Source organism: Penaeus chinensis, chromosome 2, assembly GCF_019202785.1.
Source record: "Penaeus chinensis breed Huanghai No. 1 chromosome 2, ASM1920278v2, whole genome shotgun sequence".
NCBI lineage: Eukaryota > Metazoa > Arthropoda > Malacostraca > Decapoda > Penaeidae > Penaeus > Penaeus chinensis.
The window spans coordinates 10,176,982-10,186,981 of NC_061820.1; the positions used below are offsets into that span (position 1 = coordinate 10,176,982).

The 10,000-nt window shown below is 29.5% G+C and overlaps 1 protein-coding gene across 1 annotated transcript in view; it reads right to left on the bottom strand.

The window, feature by feature from the left end:
- LOC125029533 overlaps window positions 1-10,000 on the bottom strand; it is a 253,345-nt gene that overhangs the window by 7,719 nt on the left and 235,626 nt on the right. The window lies entirely within an intron of this gene.

A 10,000-nucleotide genomic window follows, 5' to 3' on the forward strand; every position in this document is an offset into this window, starting at 1 on the left:
ACATACATACATATATATATCATATATATATATATATATATATATATGTATATATATTATATATATATATATATATATATATATATATATATTTATATATATTATATATATATATATATATTATATATATATATATATATATATATATATATATATATATATATATATATATAGAGAGAGAGAGAGAGAGAGAGAGAGATAGAGAGAGTTACATAAATACACACATACTTACATACACAAATACATATATGTATATTGTTAAATCCTCTCCCCGAGGTTATCTGAGATCCCAGGATAAGCCCACATCCGCCGGAGCTCTCCAAGACAGATTGCAGTCACTCCGGCCAGCACTTTCGCCGTTCAGAGTAGCAGTTTCCACGTCACATCCATCAGGGGATCGAACACACGCACACACGACGCAATCTCAATCGGCCCACGGACTAGCAGTTGCTTTACGTCAGGAGTAACAGAGACCTTTGTCGATTCCCAGGCTGTATGTTTTGTTATTATTGAATATGGAAGATAGAACATAGAATATGGAACGTAGATAATGGCAGTTTCCATCAACGGCGGCGTCCTCGTCTCTTCCGTGTAGGGAAATAGACTACATTGTTCCCGGCCAGATGTTGCATACAGCAACATTGTTATCTTCACATAGTCTTCTCTCTTTTAGTTTTTATTTTATTCTTATCAACTTCTTATCCTTCTTATTCTTACTCTTCAATCTTATCCTTGATAGATATGTTTAAAAAGATCGAAAGCTAATTTTATCCTGTGCATTCTAACAAGACCTCGTTACTGCCAATCACGACCAAGAATAGGTGCTGTTAGTGTGTGCTTTACAAGAGCTAATGGGATTCTGCTGGTGGAAATCGATTCATATGGTCTGCAACATCCATGCTTCAATGTTGCATCCCTTACCTTCGTTTTCTTCTATATCCTTTTTTTTAAAGCATAGGAACTCGAGCACCATTTGTTTTATTATTTAGAATCTAACTTTATTACTTTCTCGTTTTTAAGATCTAACCCTAGAATATATACGATCCTATTTCACAAAGATAAATAGAATGAATACTTTTAATAATTCTGTAATACAACAAGGGGGAATGTTATGCTACAAGCACAAGTTTAGACATTTTGTATTTCAAAACTCAACACACATGCCTACTCGGTGTCTAATATTTCAGTTTGGAAATGACATTTAAGTAAATTACTTATTCATCGTTGGTGCCAAAACTAAAGAAATTATGAGAGCCTAGTGGATGACAAACTTGAAAGCAATCATAACTTACTTAAAGTTATCTCTCTCTTCAAAAGAACATAGGCATACCTCCTCACTATTCTCTGCAACCTTGTTTCTTTATGAAGAAAATGCAGATAAAGGTGATGGAGGAGCGAGGGAGGGAGGAATAAAGAAAGAGAGAGAGAGAGAGAGAGAGAGAGAGAGAGAGAGAGAGAGAGAGAGAGAGAGAGAGAGAGAGAGAGAGAGAGAGAGAGAGAGAGAAAGGAAGACAGACGAGGAGCGAGGGAGGGAGGAATGAATAAAGAGAGTGAGAGAGAGAGAGAGAGAGAGAGAGAGAGAGAGAGAGAGAGAGAGAGAGAGAGAGAGAGAGAGAGAGAGAGAGAGAGAGAGAGAGAGAGAGAGAGAGAGAGAGAGAGAGAGAGATAGAGGGGAGGAGAGGAGTCTGTCTGTTTGTCTCTCTCTCTCTCTATCTATCTATCTTTCTGTCTGTATCTATATAACTATTTATCTCTATATCTCGATGTCTCTCTCTCTCTCACTATCTCTGTCTATCTGTCTGTCTGTCTGTGTCTGTCTATTTTTCAGTCTGTCTCTGCCTCTGTATTTCTCTCTCTCTCTCTCTCTCTCTCTCTCTCTCTCTCTCTCTCTCTCTCTCTCTCTCTTTTCCTCTCTCTCTCTTATCATCAATATTATTATCATTATAAATATTATTGTTATTGTTTTTGTTATAATTAATATTGTTATTACCATCATCATTAAGACCATCAGCATCATTATCATTACTATTATTGTTATCATTATCATTATTATTATCACTATTGACATCATTATCAATCTTATTATTATCATTATTATTATCAATTATCAATATTGTTATTATTAATATCATTATCACGATCATTATTATCGTTATCATTATTATCATCATTATTATTATTAATATTGTTATTATCATTATCATCATTATTATTATCACTATAATTATTATTATTATTATTAATATAATTATTATCGTTTTTTTATTATCATAATTATTAATATCATTTTCATTATCATGATTTTTATAGATATTATTATTATTATCCTAATTATCATTATTATTATTATTATTATTATTATTATTATTATTATTATTATTATTATTATTATTTACTATTATTGTCATCATTATTGTTATTATTATCATTTTCATCATCATCATCATTATCATTATTATTATCAATAACAGTAGTAGTATTAGTAGTAGTTATAGTACCAGTAGTATTAGTAACAGTAGCAATGCCAATATAATCACCATTATTATTACGATAATGATAATGATGATAATGACAAGAGAGAGAGAGAGAGAGAGAGAGAGAGAGAGAGAGAGAGAGAGAGAGAGAGAGAGAGAGAGAGAGAGAGAGAGAGAGAGAGACAGAGACAGAGAGACAGAGACAGAGACAGAGAGACAGAGACAGAGAGACAGACAGGCAGAGAGACAGAAACAGAGACAGAGAGGTAGGCAGAGATGGAAACCAGAGAAGGAACTGAGAGAAGGCAAGATAAAAAGGAATCGGTTAAACATACAAGTACCTACTGCCTCCTGTGTTCCCGGGCATTGCAAAGGAAGTTCTTTGGGAGAGGGAATTAGGGAGGGAAGGAGGGAGAGAGGGGGAGAGGGAGGGAAAAGAGAGTTAAGGAGGAAGGATGGAGGGAGGAGAGAGGGAAGTAGGGAGGGAGGGATGGAGGGAGGGAGAGAGGGACGGAGGGAGGGAGGGAGGGAGTGAGGGAGAGAGGGAAGGAGGGGAGGAGGAGAGAGGGAGGGAGGGAAGGAGAAGGAGGGTGGGGAGAGGGAAGGAGGGAGAGAAGGAGGGAGGAGAGAGGGAAGGAGGGAGTAGGGAGGACAGGAGGAAAGGAGCGAGAGAATGATGGAAGGAGGAAGGAGAGAAGGAAGACTGGAGGGAGGGAGCAGAGAGGAAAGGATGGAGGGAGGGAGCAGAAAGGAAAGGATGGAGGGAGGGAGGGAGGGATGGAGGGAGGAAGGGAGGGAGGGAGGGAGGGAGGAAGGGAGGGAGGGAGGGGCGGTCGTTGTTCGGCCACGCTGGAGTGACTGTTAAACTTTATTCTAACATTCGGAGACATTTTGAAAGGAGTCTTCCAGGGCTGAGAAGGAAAACTTGTGTGGTGTCTTTTGTGTTTGTGACGCCTTCTCTCCAGACGCTTGTATTTTCCCTCATCAGTTGGAATCTCTCTCTTTCTGTCTGCCTGTCTCTCCTTCTCTCTCTCTCTCTCTGTCTGTCTTTCTCTGTCTGTCTGTCTGACTGTCTGTGTGTCTGTCTGTATGTCTGTCGGTCTGTTTGTCTGTCGGTCTGTTTGTCTCTCTCTCTCTCTCTCTCTCTCTCTCTCTCTCTCTCTCTCTCTCTCTCTCTCTCTCTCTCTCTCTCTCTCTCTCTCTCTCTCTCTCTCTCTCTCTCTCTCTCTCTCTGTCTGTCTGTCTTTCTCTGTCTGTCTGACTGTCTGTCTGTTTGTCTGTCGGTCTGTTTGTTTCTCTCTCTCTCTCTCTCTCTCTCTCTCTCTCTCTCTCTCTCTCTCTCTCTCTCTCTCTCTCTCTCTCTCTCTCTCTCTTTCTCTGTCTGTCGGTCTGTCTGTTTGTCTTTCTGTCTGTCGATCTGTTTCTCTCTCTCTCTCTCTCTCTCTCTCTCTCTCTCTCTCTCTCTCTCTCTCTCTCTCTCTCTCTCTCTCCTTCTCTCCCTCTCTATCTATCTATCTATCTTTCTCTCTTATCTTTACGAAAGGCAACAGTCTGCATTCCTTTTTACATCTAAGTGGTCTTTCGATTTTGTTAGGCATGTTATTTTACAATATTTGTATTCATATTTATAAATATCGGTCATTTTTGTTATTATAATCATTATCATTATTGTTATCAATATCAGTATATTATTATCATTACTGTTATCAATATCAGTATATTATTATCATTACTGTTATCTTTATTATTATTTTTGTTATCAATAATATTATCAATATTGTCATCAATATTATTATCAATATTGTTATCAAAATTATTATCATTATTATTATTATAATTATTGTTATTATCATTATCGTTATTATTGTCACTTTTATACTACTATTGTTGTCACTATTATCATTATCATTATCTAAAGTAATCATTATCTAAAGTAATCATCATTACGTATCATTATTAATGACATAATCATTATTAATATCATTATCATCATTGTCATTTTTATCATTAATGTTATTGATACTATAAACATTATGATTGTTCTTGCTATAATTATCATTGTTATTGACAAAATCATTAAGACCATCATCATTATTTTTAATACTATTATTGTTGTTATCATCATTATCCTTATTGGTATCACTATTGACATTATAATAATAATAATAATAATAATAATAACGATAATGATAATAATAATAGTAATACTACTACTACTAATAATAATGATAATAATAATAATGATAATAATAATGATATTAATAATAATGATAATAATAATAATCATAATTATTATTATTATTACTATTATTACTATTATTATCATTATCATTGTTATTATTATTATCATTATTATCGTTATTACTATCATTATTATCATTATCATTATCATTATTATTATTATTATTATTATCATAATCATCAGTATTAGTAGTTGTTGTTGTACTAGCAGAAGTATTAGTAACAATAGCAGTAACAGTAGCATTGTCAATGGTAGTATCATTATATTCATCATTATTATAATGATAATGATAATAATGACGAGCATGATAATGATCACATCAGTTCCGGTGATAATCTTAATAATGATATGGTGATATATCAACAGGCGGTGATAATGATGATGATGAAGGCGATGATGATGCTGTGATGATGAAAATGTTTATGATGATGGTGATGATGGTGTGATGATGATAATGAATATCAATAAAAAATTTATCATAATAATATCTATAATTATAATGATGATAATAAAAAATAACAATCATAATGATAATAAAAATGATAATAATAATAATAATGATGATGATAATAAAAATAATAATAATAATGATAATAATAATAACATTGAAGATTATCAACATCGGCATCATGATAATGACAATGATCATTATGACAATAACAATAATAACAATAACAGTAATAACCACAAAAATGATGATGGTGATGAATAGTAATAATAATAATGATAATAATAATAATAATAATAATAATAATGATAATAACAATAATAATAATAATAATAATAATAATAATAATAATAATAAAAATAATGATGATGATGATGATTGATGATGATGATGATGATAATAATAATGATAATAATAATAATAACGATGATAAACAATACTAATAACAATGATGATATAGTATTAATAATATATTTGTTTTTCATCATGATGGTAATAACAACATTAGCCATTGTATCAAAAACTATTTATTGAATTGGAATATAAATAGAATAAATTGTGCCATCATCCTTTCTATTTTCTTCATAGCTGCCTTTTTTGACGCGAGTTTTATGGAGAGATATTGTTAGATTTTTATCCTAAACACTTAGTTATAAAGATTATGCAGAAAAGTGGTTCAGCAATAAACAAAGTTACAACAACATGGTGAAGAAAATGTTTACGAACAATATATTTTGCTGGTAAATAAATATATATCACTTTTTAAACTCTCTCGTCGCTATCTTCTCAAAGTTGTAATATTTTCCTTCACTTTCCATTTACTTTTGCTATATTATGAACTATACGAATGTAAAAACGCCTTTTTTCATCAATAATAGTCGATGATCCTGCCGTGTGTGATTTATTTCATCATTCGCGCCGGCCAGTCAAATATACACGCTTAGAGCCAACAGCACCTCATAAAACATAAGAACTTGAACTAGACGGGACACCTGCGCAAAACCTTATATTTTAATTTGCTCCCACTTTGTAAATTTTAATAAAAAATGTTACCAAATGACTATTGTAAACACAAAGGAGTAAGGCACAAATAACTGCGCAGAAGAAAAGCTTAGAGGTTAACGTACGCGATAACAAAGATTAAATGGAATTCGTCTGCTAGATTTGAAACTATTAGAGATCTCGTTTCCACATGTGCGGTAATTTACTGAAATTTATATTTTGAACATCTTTAAGGGGAAGGGGGGAAGGGGGGATAAATGAGTAATAGCAAGAGGAAAAACCTCGTATAGGCAAGAAACGCCTGTCATTGTCTTGTTCGAATAGAAAATTTCGTATCCTCCTTCGAACAATTACCGGCACTAACTTTGGTTTACATTTTTGTACTTATACCATCTTTATAAATCAAAAGCAAAAACAAGAATTTTGTTTATCTCTCTCCACTCTCTTTGTACAGACATAATTTTCCATTATTATTTATTTGTATTATATATATTATTTATAAGGTTATTTATATCAATATTGCTGTAAAACATATAAATAATATTATCATTATAATTCTTATTACCAATATTATTATCACCAGTATTGTTCTCTCTATCACCATAATTATTATCATAATTTTCATCATCCTTTTTGTCATTATCGTTATCATTATTATATTATCAACATCATCTTCATTATTATTATTATTATCATTATTATTAATATTATTATTATTATTATTATTATTATTATCATTATCATCATTAACATGATTATCATTATTGTCATTATTATCATTATTATTATCATCATCAATATCATCATCATTATCATTAACATTATTATCATTATTGTCATTATTAACACTATTATCATCATCATCAATATCATCACCATTATAATTATTATTATCATTATTAGCAATAGCATTACAAATCATTATCATTACCATTAGTATTTCATCTTTGTCATTATCAATGCTATTACCATTATTATTGATATCATTACTGTATCATCACTGATATTATTATTACCATTCCCATTCTTATCATCAATGTTATTACCATAAATATCATTTTTGTTGTTGTTATCACCATCATTATCATAATTATTATCATCATCCTCATCATAATTATTGTCATCATCATTATCATAATTATTGTCATCATCATTATCATTATCATAATAATTATCATTATGATTATCATTATTTTCATTATCACTGTCATTATTATTGTTATTATCATTTTTACTGTTATTGCTACTAGTACTGTTAATATCACTGTTATTACCATTACTATTATCATTATTAATAATATTAGTATTATTACAGTTGTTATTGTTGTTATTATCATTAGGTCTATCATCATTATCATTGTAATTATCATTATTATTATTATCATTATTATTATCATTATTATTATCATTATTATTATTATCATCATCATCGTTATTATTATTATTATTATTATTATTATTATTATTATTATTATTATTAGTTTTATCATTATTATCCTTTATTATCATTATTATTTTTATTATTATTATCGTTTATTATCATCATGTTTTATTATCATTATTATCATTATCATCATTATCATCATTATCATTATTATTATCTTTATTATTAGTAGTAACAGGAGTAGACACAGTAACAGCAGTAGCAGTTGCAATAATAGTAGTATCATTACTATTATCACTATTATTATTGAAAGGTATGATGATAGTAATATCAGTTCCGGTGATAATTTTGATAAAATTAATGATGGTTATATCAACAGCGGTGATAATGATGATGATGGTGAAGGTGATGATAGTGATAATGATTATGAGGGTGGTGATGATGGTGATGATGGTGATGATGATGAATGTGAGGATGATGGTAATGGTGATGATGGTGGTGATTTAATGATGATGTTGATATAATAATGATAACGATGGTGTGATGATAATAATCTATAAGTATAATATTAATTAAATAATAACACCTTTAATAATAATAATAATTTTAATAATAATAAAAATAATGATGATAATAGTAACAACAATGATAATAATAATAATAATAATAATAATAATAATAATAATAATAATAATAATAATAATGACAATAATGACAATAATCAACATCATAATGATGATCATTATAACAATAACAAAGTAATGATAATCATCATAACAATAACAAAGTAATGATAATAACGATAATAATAATAATGATAATATCAATAACAAAAATGTTAATAATAATAGTTTTAGTAGTAGTAATTATAATATGAAGAAAATAATATTGATAATGTTAATAGGTATATCAATATTGAAACTGCTACTACTATTGACAACAATGATGATGGTGATATTGATAACTACACAAGTATTGATGCATTAATAATAATGAAAATAATGACAATGATAATAATAATAATGATAATAATAATGATTATGATAAAAATAATAATCATAATAATTATTATTATTATAATAATAATGATAATGAAAAATAATGATAATAATAATCTTATGATAAAGATGATGATTACAATAACAGCAATACTACTAATAATTATAATAATAATAATTATTATTATCATTATAGTCATAATAATAATAATAATAATAATAATAATAATAATATGAAGAAGAAAATAATATTGATAATATTAATGTACATATCAAAAATGATACTCCTACTACTATTAATAACGATAATAAGGATACTGATTATAGTTATACCAATAATGATGCAATGATAGTGATAAGAATAATAATGATGATAATGATGATGATAATTGCAGAGATAATAACAATGATAATATATAATTACGATAAAAACAATAATGATGATAATCATGAATATTATAATTCCGATAATGAAAAACAATAATAGTGATAATAATAATTATATTATCAATAATGATAATGAAGATGACGATAATAATAATAATAATAAAAATAATAATAATTATAGTAATAATAATAATAATGATAATAATAATAATAGTTATAATGGTATGGATAATGATAACAACGATAACAATAATTATAATAACGATGATGATAATGATGATGATAACAACAAAACAATGATACTGATAATAAAAATGGTAATGATAATAATGATAATATGATAACAGTAGTAATGATGGTGATAATGTTGATGAAAACATTAATAATGATAATAATGATACGAAGAGATGTGTCAAACGTATTATCTTTTTAAATTCTCTAGTCGCTATCTTCTCGAAACTATTATATTTTCCTTCACTCTCCATATTTTTTGTTGTATAATGGACTATACGAGTGTAAAAACTCCTGTTTAATCAGTGAAGAATAAAAAAATAGATCTGTGCCCACCCCGCCCTGAACAGATTTATTGCGTCCACGGAAGCATACACGATACGAGTGGCCAACAGCACCGCATAAAATATAGGAACTTGGAGAAGACGACACACCTGCGCAGAACATTATATTTCAATTTGCTAACACCTTGTTGTTTTCCCTAAAAACTTACAATATGAGTATATTAAACAGCTAGGAGTTAGGCACAATCAACTGCGCTGAAGAAAAGCTGGAGGTTAACATACACAATTACGAAAGTGAAAATAAGCCAAGATTGACATATGACCGAAATTCGTTTGCTAGATTTGAAACTACTATCATGTTTCCACAAGTGCGGTAATTCACTGAAATACATATTTTGAAATATTTAAGCAGGTATAGGTTAAAGGAGTAATAACAGGAGGAAAATATCGTGTACGTAAGAAACACGTTTTATTGTGTTGTTCATAATGATGTTCCGAATCCTCTGCACGAGGGTTGTTCGAATCATTACCTTCAGTAACTTGGTTTTAC